Raw genomic sequence first — 16,436 nt, 5'->3', positions numbered from 1 at the left:
AGAAGAAGAGAGCCTAGTCCTTAACCCACGTTGAATGAGAAGAGAATGACTCAGATCAGAGGCATAGGGTAAAGGAGTAAAAGAGCCTTACGTTCCCTCCCACAATCAATTCCCCTACATATAACTAAAGCATTTCTAGACTCGACATCGACCAGTTTGGCTCAACGAACCTACAGGCAGTCCGGCTCTGATGCCAACGCTGTCAGGACCCCGATTCCAAGCCACATCGATCTAGCCGGTAACACCTCATATCACTTTGCGGCCTCACGCACGGTATCCCATGGGTGTCGCCTTACCATGGCCCGGGACCGTTTGCGCCTTTTGGCTCACGTATATGATAGTGTCGCTAGCATCCATATGACAGAGAACCCGGGCCGACATGGCTAGTCGTGAACCCAAAGCGGCACAGACCTATGGAGACAGGCATACATGAATCACATCGAGCATGTCGGTCATCAGCGAGTGATTCCGGGCTGTAGCACTGGGCTAACAGGACTCCGGAAGTCACCGCGTGACATTTCCCCGAAGGGACAGACATAGGAACGAAGTGAAACACATGCCGGCCAGTCAAGTGTCCTGAACAGTAGTGCTGGGCTAGCAGGACTCCGGTGAACTGGGCTGTAGCGGACTACTATGGCTCAAGGAACACTAGACTACATTTCCCCATAAGAAAGGCTGCCAAGGATAAACAACTAGATTGTCGGATCCCACTCATACCAAGCATTTCAATCATACACACAATATGCCCGATATGAGTACATACAACATGGCATCACAACAAAACTCTACAACTCAAGTACTTTATTTAAAGGCTCCAGAGAGCCATACATAACATGTTCATACAGATAGGGGTCACATGACCCGACACTCAAGTCTTACAGTCATACAAGCACATGCGGAAGCAACCGGTCTGAGTACAGACACTAAAAAGAAAGAAGGCTTCTCGAAGCCTGTCTATCTACATAGGGCCCTCCATGGCCAGGATCACCACCTGGGTGGCTAGTCACTCGTCGACATCAAGGTCTACATAAAACCCATCGGAGGGGGTAGTGTTGTCGTCTGAAAACAATAAATAAGCAAACATGAGTACAAGGTACTCAGCAAGTCCTACATCAGAACCTACTATACATGCTCATTCTCAAGAAGGTGGTGGGGTTATTGCAGCAAGCCAGCTTTGACTCTTGGCTAAGCTATCCTACGGAACTTCTCTAGTAAAATAGTTTTCGCACACGAGTCCACTACTCACCAACACAATACTCCACCGGGGATCCTCCCTCGTCATCCTATGAGAGTGCCATCCTCGGTACTCACACTTATCTTGAGTCTTTTAGTAGTATCCATTAACTTGTCTATGAACTGTAAAGGCAACCAAGTAGTCCTTTACCGCGGACGTGGCTATTCGAATAGTTTTATACCCTGCAGGGGTGTACTTCGTCATACACGCTTTCACCACTTACCGCCGTTTACACGACATGTACTCGGCAACCTTCAAGCGGAAGCCCAGCGAGGGTGTCGGCCACGGCCTACCTAAACACTTAAGTCTCTAGTCCAGGTTTATCGCCTATCCAGGTTCCATCCGCAGGGAGTCCGGCCGAGGTTTCCACATACGGCCCCGAAAGATGTGAACAGGGTCCCGAGACGTCAAACGGGCGCCTGGCATACCCGGCCACGGTGTATCTACCGCAACATAGCCCACCCCTAGGGTCAGCGCTACGCACGGCCGCCAACACATAACTTACAAACACCAGAAACTATTTGCAACTCCTGGACAGAGTACTAGGGTGATTAAGAAGCCGAGATGGTCCATTTGTTTCGGGCCCAATGTACGGTAGTAACTGCATCTTAAATCACACGTACAAATCTCAGTTCTTATGGACGGCCACAATGAAACAACCCACCATGTACTCCTATATGGCCTCTCGTCGATACCTTTACCAAAACATGTTCAACACATTCCTCATATTATCGACATAATCATATCACTCTAGCCCATCACCCAGATGAACCAGACCTGACACAACTCTAAGCATAGCAGGCATAGCAAGGTAGGAATCACATACACGGCTCAATCAACTCCTACACATGCTAGTGGGTTTCATCTAGTTACTGTGGCAATGACAGGTCATGCAGAGGATAAGGGTTCAACTACCGTAGCACACAGCAGTTTGAATCGTGATGTCTTAATGCAGTAAACAAGAGCATAAGCGAGAACATGGGTTGTATCGGAATGATCAATGGTTGCTTGCCTGATGGAGTGGTAGTGGGATACTGCCCTTCAGTTGGATACTCGTGAATATCCTCGGAGGCAGAACCTACCACGAAGAACACATCGGAACACAATCAACACATGACGATATGCAACAATATGATGCATGCTATGACATGGCAATATGAATGTGTCTTGGCCTAATGCAAGCTAAAACAGAAAGGAATGTGCTTATTTGAACCAAAGGTTCAAATGTTAGTTCATTTAACATAGCACATTAGTGCATCATCTTGTATTGCTTAAACAGCAAGGTTAACTTGTTTTGTCATGCATGAAACCATTACTGATAGATAGACTGAATTTTTCCGATCATTTTTCATATATAAATTATTTCATTTGGAGTTATGGTTGAATTTCTATGATTTTTAGAAGTTTTAAACATTTTCTGGAATTTCCTGAATAAAAATAAATCCAGAAAATGCATTATTGCGTCAGCATTGCGTCATGCTGACCTCAGCATGTCAACAGACCCGGTCCAGGTCAAACCTGACCAGTGGGTCCCGCGTGTCAGTGTCATTAGTCTAACTAGTTTTTAGTTAGTCCTAATCCTACTTAATTAGCAGGAGGGTCCCATTTGTCATTGACCCAGAGGGGTCAAACTAGGCCCACCCGGGGGTTAACTCAGTCAGCGGGGTCAAACCCCTGGTCGGCAGGTCAAACCCGCCGGCGACTCGACGCCGGCGAGGCCCGAGACGGCGGAGAGCTTCGGATTTGGTCCTCCGGTGACCAAATCGCCGGTGGAGACGGGCTACGCGTAGCTGGGGAGCTGCCGCATCCAGTGGTGCAAGTGGTTCGTGTCACAGCCCCAGTTGTCACAGCCCCAGTTCAGCCCTTGCTTGACTTTGCTTGTTCATCATGCCATCATGTTTAAATTCCAAAGAAATTTGAAATGGGGATTGTTGAAACCCTAGCACCAAATGAAATTTAACTAGGTTCAATAAAAATATTTTCAATAACCCAGAATGCCCTTTGGAAATGTTCATGATTTCTGTTAAAGGTGAAAACCTCTTCCAAAAATGATGAACATCTTTCCAGGCCATCCTGGATTTTTGAATTAAATTATATAGTATTTGAATTTGGGCATTTAATTGCTAATAATATTTTAAATGCTCAAATAATCACAAACTGAAATCTTTACTGTTGGAAATATTCCAAACAGTGACATGGAGCAGTTTCATGATTTTAAGTAATGCCCTGGCATTTTTAATAAATCCCTAAAGTTTACAGAATAATAGAAAAACATTAATAAAACAGGAAACTAGAGCAGAGAGAGAAACCCACCTGGCTTACCTAGCCTAGCGCTGTTACAGCCCAGCTGGCCAGCACACCTGGCGGCCCAGCCCACCAGGGGCAGCCTCGTCTTCGACCTCTTGCCAGTAGGCAGAGGAGAAGCTGGGCACGGCGCACGCGCGCGCCACCTCCACCCTGCTTGCCTGCCTCCTCGACGGCCTGGACGGCTCCAGACGACGCCACGCGGCCCTCTTGTACCCCTCTCACTCTCCCCCGGCCATTCCCCTCCTCTCCTCGCTCTCTCGCGCGACGCCCGAGGACCGCCGTCACCGCCGTTCACCTTTGCCGCGGCCACCAGCATCCCCATGCCAAGCCAGCTAGCCCACGAGTTCCGCCTCATCTGCGTCTTCCTCCTTGTCGAGCTGTGCAACGCCGGACGCCCCCGAGCGCCTCCACGCCGTCGTCTTCAACCTCCCAACGCCGGAGATCTCCATCGCCGCCCCGCTTGCCCCGGCCTCTCCCCGAAGCCACTGACCAACCCTGCGGAACCGCTGTAGCTCCTACGTCCCTTGCCCCTCTCCCCGTCGACGCGTTCGTCCTCTAGCCCCGATCCCCAACCGTGACCGAAGCATCTCGCCGCCGGCCATGGCGTAGCCGTGGCCACAGCCGCGCAAGCTCGAAGCCGAGCACACCGCTGTGCTCAGCATGCTTCCAGGAGCCGGGCGCGCCCACCCATTCGACCTACCGTGCCTCCTAGCGCCAACCCGCACCAACCCCGAACTCCGGCCGCTGCCTTTGAGCTCGTGGCCGTCGACTCCGGCCACCCCAGGCCCGGCTACTGCCACCAGGCGACGCGCTGCAATGCCAGCTACCCGTAGAGCCCAACCGCGGCCTGTACACGAAACCCGAGCAACTCCGGCGAGTTGCCGCCACGGTTTTGGTCGCCGGCGACTTAACTTCGGCCGTGCCGACGTGGCACCATCATTAGTGGCTAATGACGCCACTAAACTAACCCCTAGCTCACTGACGAATGGACCCCACACCTAATTAACCCCGGGTTTAGTTTCCTGTTTAGATTAGTGCTAACCCTATGGACCCCACATGACAGCTTTGACTTTGGTCAAGTCAACGTTGGCCGGTCCCACTTGTCATCCACCCAAACCAGCCTGAGACACTGACGTGTGGGTCCCAGTCGTCAGGTTTGACCTGGGCTGACGCCTTTGACCTGCTGATGTCACGGTGATGTAATGCTGACGCAATAATTCATTTTCTGGAATTAGTTAATTCTAAATAATTCAAAAAATTCCAGAAAATGCCCAAAACTTCTAAAAATCATAGAAAATCAACCGTAACTCCAAATGAAATAAATTATATATGAAAAATTATCAGAAAAATTCAAGGGAATCTGTTTATGGCATTTTCATGCATGTTTGAACAACTTAACCTCACTGTTTAGTCCAAACATGATAATGCACTATTTGAATTTGAATTTGAACCTAGTGTTCAAACCAACTCCATTTAACTTGTTGCTAGTTGCATTAGCTCAATCAACAGCATATTGCAATGTCATGATCATGCATCATATTGTTGCATCGCATTGATTGTGTTCTTCCTTGTTTGCCGGTAAATGTTGTTGGGTTTCGTAGTAATTTCAAAAAAATTCCTACGCACACGCAAGATCATGGTGATGCATAGCAACGAGAGGGGAGAGCGTTGTCTACGTACCCTCGTAGATCGCAACGGAAGCGTTGACGCAACGTAGAGGAAGTAGTCGTACGTCTTCCCGATCCGACCGATCCAAGCACCGTTACTCCGGCACCTCCGAGTTCTTAGCACACGTACAGCTCGATGACGCTCCCCGGGCTCCGATCCAGCAAAGCTTTGGGGATGAGTTTCGTCAGCACGACGGCGTGGTGACGATGATGTTCTACCGACGCAGGGCTTCGCCTAAGCACACAACGATATGACCGAGGTGGAATATGGTGGAGGGGGCACCGCACACGGCTAAGGAACGATCACGAAGATCAACTTGTGTGTCCTAGGGTGCCCCCCTGCCCCCGTATATAAAGGAGCAAGGGGGGAGGCCGGCCGGCCCTTGGGGCGCGCCAAGGAGGGAGTCCTCCTCCTAGTGGGAGTAGGACTCCCCTTTCCTAGTCCAACTAGGAAAAAGAGGGGGAAGGAAAGAGAGGGAGAGGGAGAGGGAAAGGGGGCCCGCGCCCCCCTCCTAGTCCAATTCGGACTCCCCATGAGGGGGGGCGCGCCACCTCTTGGGTTGCTGCCCTCTCTCTCCCCTCAGGCCCAATAAGGCCCATTACTTCCCCGGGGGGTTCCGGTAACCCCTCCAGCACTCCGGTTTTATCCGAAATCACCCGGAACAATTCCGGTGTCCGAAATATAGTCGTCCAATATATCATATCTTTATGTCTCGACCATTTCGAGACTCCTCGTCATGTCCGTGATCACATCCGGGACTCCGAACTAAACTTCGTACATCAAAATGTATAAACTCATAATAACTGTCATCGTAACGTTAAGCGTGCGGACCCTACGGTTCGAGAACAATGTAGACATGACCAAGACAAAGTCAGGTCAATAACCAATAGCGGAACCTGATGCCCAATATTGGCTCCTACATATTCTACGAAGATCTTTATCAGTCAGACCGCATAACAACATACGTTGTTCCCTTTGTCATCGGTATGTTACTTGCCCGAGATTCGATCGTCGGTATCTCAATACCTAGTTCAATCTCATTACCGACAAGTCTCTTTACTCATTCCATAATACATCATCTTGCAACTAACTTATTAGTTGCATTGCTTGCAAGGCTTAAGTGATGTGCATTACCGAGAGGGCCCAGAGATACCTCTTCGACAAATCGGAGTGACAAATCCTAATCTCGAAATATGCCAACCCAACATGTACCTTTGGAGACACCTGTAGAGCACCTTTATAATCACCCAGTTACGTTGTGACGTTTGGTAGCACACAAAGTGTTCCTCCGTAAACGGGAGTTGCATAATCTCATAGTCATAGGAACATGTATAAGTCATGAAGAAAGCAATAGCAACATACTAAACGATCGGGTGCTAAGCTACATGGAATGGGTCAATGTCAATCATATCATTCTCCTAAATGATGTGATCCCGTTAATCAAATGACAACTCATTGTTATGGTTAGGAAACATAACCATCTTTGATTAACGAGCTAGTCGGTAGAGGCATACTAGTGACACTTGCTATTTCTATGTATTCACACATGTATTATGTTTGCGGTTAATAAAATTCTAGCATGAATAATAAACATTTATCATGATATAAGGAAATAAATAATAACTTTATTATTGCCTCTAGGGCATATTTCCTTCAGGGCATATTTCCTTCAGTCTCTCACTTGCACTAGAGTCAATAATCTAGATTACACAGTAATGATTCTAACACCCATGGAGCCTTGGTGCTGATCATGTTTTGCTCGTGGAAGAGGCTTAGTCAACGGGTCTGCAACATTCAGATCCGTATGTATCTTGCAAATCTCTATGTCTCCCACCTGGACTAGATCCCGGATGGAATTGAAGCGTCTCTTGATGTGCTTGGTTCTCTTGTGAAATCTGGATTCCTTTGACAAGGCAATTGCACCAGTATTGTCACAAAAGATTTTCATTGGACCCGATGCACTAGGTATGACACCTAGATCGGATATGAACTCCTTCATCCAGACTCCTTCGTTTGCTGCTTCCGAAGCAGCTATGTACTCCGCTTCACCTGTAGATCCCGCTACGACGCTTTGTTTAGAACTGCACCAACTGATAGCTCCACCGTTTAATGTAAACACGTATCCGGTTTGCGATTTAGAATCGTCCGGATCAGTGTCAAAGCTTGCATCAACGTAACCGTTTACAATGAGCTCTTTGTCACCTCCATATACGAGAAACATATCCTTAGTCCTTTTCAGGTATTTTAGGATGTTCTTGACCGCTGTCCAGTGATCCACTCCTGGATTACTTTGGTACCTCCCTGCTAAACTTATAGCAAGGCATACATCAGGTTTGGTACACAGCATTGCATACATGATAGAGCCTATGGCTGAAGCATAGGGAACATCTTTCATTTTCTCTCTATTTTCTGCAGTGCTCGGGCATTGAGTCTGACTCAACTTCACACCTTGTAACACAGGCAAGAACCCTTTCTTTGCTTGATCCATTTTGAACTTTTTCAAAATCTTGTCAAGGTATGTGCTTTGTGAAAGTCCAATCAAGCGTCTTGATCTATCTCTATAGATCTTTATGCCAAATATGTAAGCAGCTTCACCGAGGTCTTTCATTGAAAAACTCTTATTCAAGTATCCCTTTATGCTATCCAGAAATTCTATATCATTTCCAATCAGTAATATGTCATCCACATATAATATCAGAAATGCTATAGAGCTCCCACTCACTTTCTTGTAAATACAGGCTTCTCCGAAAGTCTGTATAAACCCAAATGCTTTGATCACACTATCAAAGCGTTTATTCCAACTCCGAGAGGCTTGCACCAGTCCATAAATGGATCGCTGGAGCTTGCACACTTTGTTAGCTCCCTTTGGATCGACAAAACCTTCCGGTTGCATCATATACAACTCTTCTTCCAGAAATCCATTCAGGAATGCAGTTTTAACATCCATCTGCCAAATTTCATAATCATAAAATGCGGCAATTGCTAACATGATTCGGACAGACTTAAGCATCGCTACGGGTGAGAAGGTCTCATCGTAGTCAACCCCTTGAACTTGTCGAAAACCTTTTGCGACAAGTCGAGATTTGTAGACAGTAACATTACCGTCAGCGTCAGTCTTCTTCTTGAAGATCCATTTATTCTCAATTGCTTGCCGATCATCGGGCAAGTCAACCAAAGTCCATACTTTGTTCTCATACATGGATCCCATCTCAGATTTCATGGCTTCAAGCCATTTTGCGGAATCTGGGCTCACCATCGCTTCTTCATAGTTCGTAGGTTCATCATGATCTAGCAGCATGACTTCCAGAACAGGATTACCGTACCACTCTGGCGCGGATCTCACTCTGATTGATCTACGAAGTTCAGTAGTATCTTGTTCTGAAGTTTCATGATCATCATCATTAGCTTCCTCACTAACTGGTGTAGGTGTCATTGAAACAGTTTTCTGTGATGTACTACTTTCCAATAAGGAAGCAGGTACAGTTACCTCGTCAAGTTCTACTTTCCTCCCACTCACTTCTTTCGAGAGAAACTCCTTCTCCAGAAAGTTTCCGAATTTAGCAACAAAAGTCTTGCCTTCGGATCTGTGATAGAAGGTGTATCCAATAGTTTCCTTTGGATATCCTATGAAGACACATTTCTCCGATTTGGGTTCGAGCTTATGAGGTTGAAGCTTTTTCACATAAGCATCACAGCCCCAAACTTTCAGAAACGACAACTTTGGTTTCTTGCCAAACCACAGTTCATAAGGCGTCGTCTCAACGGATTTTGATGGTGCCCTATTTAACGTGAATGCGGCCGTCTCTAGAGCGTATCCCCAAAACGATAGCGGTAAATCAGTAAGAGACATCATAGATCGCACCATATCTAGTAAAGTACGATTACGACGTTTGGACACACTGTTACGCTGTGGTGTTCCGGGTGGCGTGAGTTGCGAAACTATTCCACAATTTTTCAAATGCACACCAAACTCGTAACTCAAATATTCTCCTCCACGATCAGATCGTAGAAACTTTATTTTCTTGTTACGATGATTTTCAACTTTACTCTGAAATTCTTTGAACTTTTCAAATGTTTCAGACTTATGTTTCATTAAGTAGATATACCCATATCTGCTTAAGTCATCTGTGAAGGTGAGAAAATAACGATATCCGCCACGAGCCTCAACATTCATCGGACCACATACATCTGTATGTATGATTTCCAACAAATCTGTTGCTCTCTCCATAGTACCGGAGAACGGTGTTTTAGTCATCTTGCCCATGAGGCACGGTTCGCAAGTACCAAGTGATTCATAATCAAGTGGTTCCAAAAGTCCATCAGTATGGAGTTTCTTCATGCGCTTTACACCGATATGACCTAAACGGCAGTGCCACAAATAAGTTGCACCATCATTATCAACTCTGCATCTTTTGGCTTCAACATTATGAATATGTGTATCACTACTATCGAGATTCAATAAGAATAGACCACTCTTCAAGGGTGCATGACCATAAAAGATATTACTCATATAAATAGAACAACCATTATTCTGTGATTTAAATGAATAACCGTCTCGCATTAAACAAGATCCAGATATAATGTTTATGCTCAATGCTGGCACCAAATAACAATTATTTAGGTCTAATACTAATCCCAAAGGTAGATGTAGAGGTAGCGTGCCGACCGCGATCACATCGACTTTGGAACCGTTTCCCACGCGCATCGTCACCTCATCCTTAGCCAATCTTCGCTTAATCCGTAGTCCCTGTTTCGAGTTGCAAATATTAGCAACAGAACCAGTATCAAATACCCAGGTGCTACTGTGAGCATTAGTAAGGTACACATAAATAACATGTATATCACATATACCTTTGTTCACCTTGCCATCCTTCTTATCCGCCAAATACTTGGGGCAGTTCCGCTTCCAGTGACCAGTCTGCTTGCAGTAGAAGCACTCAGTTTCAGGCTTAGGTCCAGACTTGGGTTTCTTCTCTTGAGCATCAACTTGCTTGCCGTTCTTCTTGAAGTTCCCCTTCTTCTTCCTTTGCCTTTTTTCTTGAAACTAGTGGTTTTGTTAACCATCAACACTTGATGCTCCTTCTTGATTTCTACCTCCGCAGCTTTCAGCATTGCGAAGAGCTCGGGAATAGTCTTATTCATCCCTTGCATATTATAGTTCATCACGAAGCTCTTGTAGCTTGGTGGCAGTGATTGGAGAATTCTGTCAATGACGCAATCATCTGGAAGGTTAACTCCCAATTGAATCAAGTGATTATTATACCCAGACATTTTGAGTATATGCTCACTGACTGAACTGTTCTCCTCCATCTTGCAGCTATAGAACTTATTGGAGACTTCATATCTCTCAATCCGGGTATTTGCTTGAAATATTAACTTCAACTCCTGGAACATCTCATATGCTCCATGACGTTCAAAACGTCGTTGAAGTCCCGATTCTAAGCCGTAAAGCATGGCACACTGAACTATCGAGTAGTCATCAGCTTTGCTCTGCCAGACGTTCATAACATCTGGTGTTGCTCCAGCAGCAGGCCTGGCACCCAGCGGTGCTTCCAGGACATAATTCTTCTGTGCAGCAATGAGGATAATCCTCAAGTTACGGACCCAGTCCGTGTAATTGCTACCATCATCTTTCAACTTTGCTTTCTCAAGGAACGCATTAAAATTCAACGGAACAACAGCACGAGCCATCTATCTACAATCAAACATAAACAAGCAAGATACTATCAGGTACTAAGTTTCATGATAAATTTAGGTTCAATTAATTTACTAAAAGAACTCCCACTTAGATAGACATCCCTCTAATCCTCTAAGTGATTACGTGATCCAAATCAACTAAACCATGTCCGGTCATCACGTGAGATGGAGTAGTTTCATTGGTGAACATCATTATGTTGATCATATCTACTATATGATTCACGCTCGACCTTTCGGTCTCCGTGTTCCGAGGCCATATCTGTATATGCTTGGCTCGTCAAGTATAACCTGAGTATTCCGCGTGTGCAACTGTTTTGCACCCGTTGTATTTGAACGTAGAGCCTATCACACCCGATCATCACGTGGTGTCTCAGCACGAAGAACTTTCGCAACGGTGCATACTCAGGGAGAACACTTCTTGATAATTAGTGAGAGATCATCTTATAATGCTACCGTCAATCAAAGCAAGATAAGATGCATAAAAGATAAACATCACATGCAATCAATATAAGTGATATGATATGGCCATCATCATCTTGTGCCTGTGATCTCCATCTCCGAAGCACCGTCATGATCACCATCGTCACCGGCGCGACACCTTGATCTCCATCGTAGCATCGTTGTCGTCTCGCCAATCTTATGCTTCCACGACTATCGCTACCGTTTAGTGATAAAGTAAAGCATTACAGCGCGATTGCATTGCATACAATAAAGCGACAACCATATGGCTCCTGCCAGTTGCCGATAACTCGGTTACAAAACATGATCATCTCATACAATAAAATTTAGCATCATGTCTTGACCATATCACATCACAACATGCCCTGCAAAAACAAGTTAGACGTCCTCTACTTTGTTGTTGCAAGTTTTACGTGGCTGCTACGGGCTTAAGCAAGAACCAATCTTACCTACGCATCAAAACCACAACGATAGTTTGTCAAGTTGGTGCTATTTTAACCTTCGCAAGGACCGGGCGTAGCCACACTCGGTTCAACTAAAGTTGGAGAAACTGTCACCCGCAAGCCACCTCTGTGCAAATCACGTCGGGAGAATCGGTCTCGCGTAAGCGTATGCGTAATGTTGGTTCGGGCCGCTTCGTTCAACAATACCGCCGAACCAAAGTATGACATGCTGGTAAGCAGTATGACTTATATCGCCCACAACTCACTTGTGTTCTACTCGTGCATATAACATCAACATATAAAACCTAGGCTCTGATACCACTATTGGGTTTCGTAGTAATTTCAAAAAATTTCCTACGCACACGCAAGATCATGGTGATGCATAGCAATGAGAGGGGAGAGTGTTGTCTATGTACCCTCGTAGACCGCAACGGAAGCGTTGACGCAACGTAGAGGAAGTAGTCGTACGTCTTCCCGATCCGACCGATCCAAGCACCATTACTCCGGCACCTCCGAGTTCTTAGCACACGTACAGCTCGATGACGCTCCCCGGGCTCCGATCCAGCAAAGCTTTGGGGATGAGTTTCGTCAGCACGACGGCGTGGTGACGATGATGATGTTCTACCGACGTAGGGCTTCGCCTTAGCACTACAACGATATGACCGAGGTGGAATATGGTGGAGGGGGGCACCGCACACGGCTAAGGAACGATCACGAAGATCAACTTGTGTGTCCTAGGGTGCCCCCCTGCCCCCGTATATAAAGGAGCAAGGGGGAGGCCGGCCGGCCCTATGGGGCGCGCCAAAGGGAGGGGGAGTCCTCCTCCTAGTGGGAGTAGGACTCCCCTTTCCTAGTCCAACTAGGAAACAAGAGGGGGAAGGAAAGAGAGGGAGAGGGAGAGGGAAAGAGGGGCCGCCCCCCTCCCTAGTCCAATTCGGACTCCCCATGGGGGGGGGGCGCCACCTCCTGGGCTGGTGCCCTCTCTCTCCCCTCAGGCCCAATAAGGCTCATTACTTCCCCGGGGGTTTCCGGTAACCCCTCCGGCACTCCGGTTTTACCCGAAATCACCCGGAACACTTCCGGTGTCCGAATATAGTCGTCCAATATATCAATCTTTATGTCTCGACCATTTCGAGACTCCTCGTCATGTCCGTGATCACATCCGGGACTCCGAACTAACTTCGGTACATCAAAATGCATAAACTCATAATAACTGTCATCGTAACGTTAAGCGTGCGGACCCTACAGTTCGACAACAATGTAGACATGACTAAGACAAATCTCCGGTCAATAACCAATAGCGGGACCTGGATGCCCATATTGGCTCCTACATATTCTACGAAGATCTTTATCGGTCAGACCGCATAACAACATACGTTGTTCCCTTTGTCATTGGTATGTTACTTGCCCGAGATTCGATCATCGGTATCCAATACCTAGTTCAATCTTGTTACCGGCAAGTCTCTTTACTCGCTCCGTAATACATCATCTCGCAACTAACTCATTAGTTGTAATGCTTGCAAGGCTTATGTGATGTGCATTACCGAGAGGGCCCAGAGATACCTCTCCGACAATCGGAGTGACAAATCCTAATCTCGAAATACGCCAACCCAACATCTACCTTTGGAGACACCTGTAGATCACCTTTATAATCACCCATTTATGTTGTGATGTTTGGTTGCACACAAAGTATTCCTCCGGCAGGGGAGTTGCATAATCTCATAGTCATAGGAACATGTATAAGTCATGAAGAAAGCAATAGCAACATACTAAAAGATCGGGTGCTAAGCTAATGGAATGGGTCATGTCAATCAGATCATTCACCTAATGATGTGATCCCGTTAATCAAATAACAACTCTTTGTTCATGGTTAGGAAACATAACCATCTTTGATTAACGAGCTAGTCAAGTAGAGGCATACTAGTGACACTCTGTTTGTCTATGTATTCACACATGTATTATGTTTCCGGTTAATACAATTCTAGCATGAATAATAAACATTTATCATGATATAAGGAAATAAATAATAACTTTATTATTGCCTCTAGGGCATATTTCCTTCAAATAATTACACTTGCTAGGGGAAGTTATGGAAATTTGGCCTAGCTCATTTACTCCACACTCTGGCACGCACAAATAATGCTTATACTCTATACAACAAAGAGCAAATATGAGTTTGCATGCTTTTTTTTATCCACTGCTAGACTTGACATGGGCACCATGGAATCATTTTTGCTACTAAATAATCAACTAATCAAGACCGATGTTGAATAAATGATTATTATATGAAGAAACTACAAAAAAATACTTAATTATAAACAAAATTTAATTTCTTAGACATCCGTGTGTTCTGCACTGAAAACATAAAAAAAACTATTGTATCTAGTCAAGATGGTTTCAGTTGTTTCTTAAGAAGAAACCGTTCTTCCAGTGATTATCCTCAATAAATGTTACTCCCTAGGTCCGGATTAGTTGACACGCTCAAACAGATGTATCTCAGATACATCCATTTGTGTGTCAACTAATTCCAGACGGGGGAAGTAGAAGGTTAGATAAGAAGAATATGATGTCAGCTGCAAATATTCTAAATAGTGTGACACATTGCTATGGCTTCTCTAGTCCATAGGCTCTCTCCAAAACAATGTAAAAATTACACATACCCATTTACAAAAAGCCTGTAAAAAATCCATCCTAGAAAATGGAGTTAGGCGGCCAATCCATTCAGGGAAGGTTGCTATAGGCTATATGTAAGAGAGTCAGATTTAGTTCACCATCTTAACTTATGGCAGTATTAGTTAGAGAAACGATAATTACAAAATCAGATAAATAGATCACCTAAAAATAAATCTCAATGACCAGATCAAAATATTCAGAATAACAAACTTTATGGTTGTGCTTAGCAAGTAGTTCTTGTTCTGTAATGTCATGTCGTTGTAGTGTCACATTGCACACTGAATTTGAGTTATTTACAGTAAAACAATTCCAAATATCAAACAGTAAAGTAGTAAATTAGCACCAGATCAATTAAAAATGGCTAAAGCTTTCACTAGGGAGCTCGTTGACGTAATTAAAATCTACTTTGGTAGTGTTTATCTGCAGAATTGGAAAATCAACCACAAGGTGTAAGAGAAGGCATTTCCAGTGAATGGCTCTATGTACTGTTGTTATTCGAATAGGAGAATCATGCACTGCAAGTACATGCACGAAGAATATGTGTTTAGGAAGTGAGGAGTGTGCCGGTGACAGCCCCGATGAAGACATGGTGGGGAAAAAATGCTCCTAAAAAAACATGTTAACAGTGCTTGGCGAGATGGCATGTATATAGCTTCTTTGAAACACACTAATGACTCTGCTTTCTTAATAGTTTTTTTGTAGGAAGCTTTCTAAACAAAATAATGGTTAACAATATCCGATGCTCTTCAATTCAAGTGAAGTCGTGAACTCAAATACTAAAGAAAGAAAAATTTCAAAAAAGTAGGCATGTCCATACTACAATGTCGAACAACTCTTGCATCAATCAAGAGGGTAAAAGTCACAAGTAACTCACAATGCCCTTGCGTATCCGGTAGATTTGTAGCAGATGATTAGATCTTCTCCATCGCCACCTCCGCCATGGTCGACACCTCCTGCCTCCACATCATCACATCGTAAATCATTATCCGCATGTGAGGCAAACAGGTGGCTAGCTTAATCAACTTTCCCACATTCCTTGTTTAGCATCTGGAATCACATAAAAGATAAGAACACTTCGCACAAAGTTTACAAAAAATAGGAGAATAACTTCATGCACAAAGTTTACATCAGACTATATTTTCTTCGTCGCGGACACAGTTCTTGGTATTTTTCTATGAAACTTCAAACCGGGGTAGATTGGACACCCAGATTTGATATCCCAAGATTCCAGTTTTTTTTAATATCCCTGGTATTTTTTGAATTTGATATTCATATAAGGGGGTGGAGCACCCAGAAGCTCATGTGCATTTTCCAGGGAGTGGTTGCCTTTTATAGCAGGGCCTAGGTGGGGATCCTGGGCTGGACTTGGCAATTGAGGTGGCCTATTGGGCTAGAGAGAGGGAAATACAGGCTGGCCCAATTGGACATTTTATTTAGCAATTGTATTTATTTATTTAACCGACTACTGCGACCGCATATTTAATTGTTCAAGCGCCAAACGAACTTCGATTCGGACGAAATTTTAAACGTAGCCTCGCTAGAATATATTGAGGCCGCACAAATCATCCCAAGTCAATCGGAGGAACTGTGTCATTTATATTTAGAAAATATCTTCACTATTTTTTTGAGGAAAGCCATCATGCCGATGAACAGATGGTTGCATTACAGGTGATATCTAGGCTTGTGCAAACGTTGCCAAATAATTTAGGTAGCTTCCAAACATCACAAGAGGTCGATGGTTCGGGGGTCAGTCTCGAGTCAAGGCACGAAGAGAGAAGGGGTTTACTTATTTACCATTTAACAAAATTGCAAAATAAATATTCAATTTAATTATTTGATTAGTGCAATCAATTTTAAGTTGGGGAACACCCCTGGTACAAATAGCATAGCTGAAATGGAGGCAGACGTTTGGCTCTCGGGTGTCGCTGCATCCGATTTTTTAAAAAATAGTAATT

This window comes from Triticum urartu, chromosome 2 (assembly GCF_003073215.2).
Source record: "Triticum urartu cultivar G1812 chromosome 2, Tu2.1, whole genome shotgun sequence".
In the NCBI taxonomy this organism is placed as follows: Eukaryota; Viridiplantae; Streptophyta; class Magnoliopsida; order Poales; family Poaceae; genus Triticum; species Triticum urartu.
Note: the sequence above shows the minus strand (reverse complement) of the source record.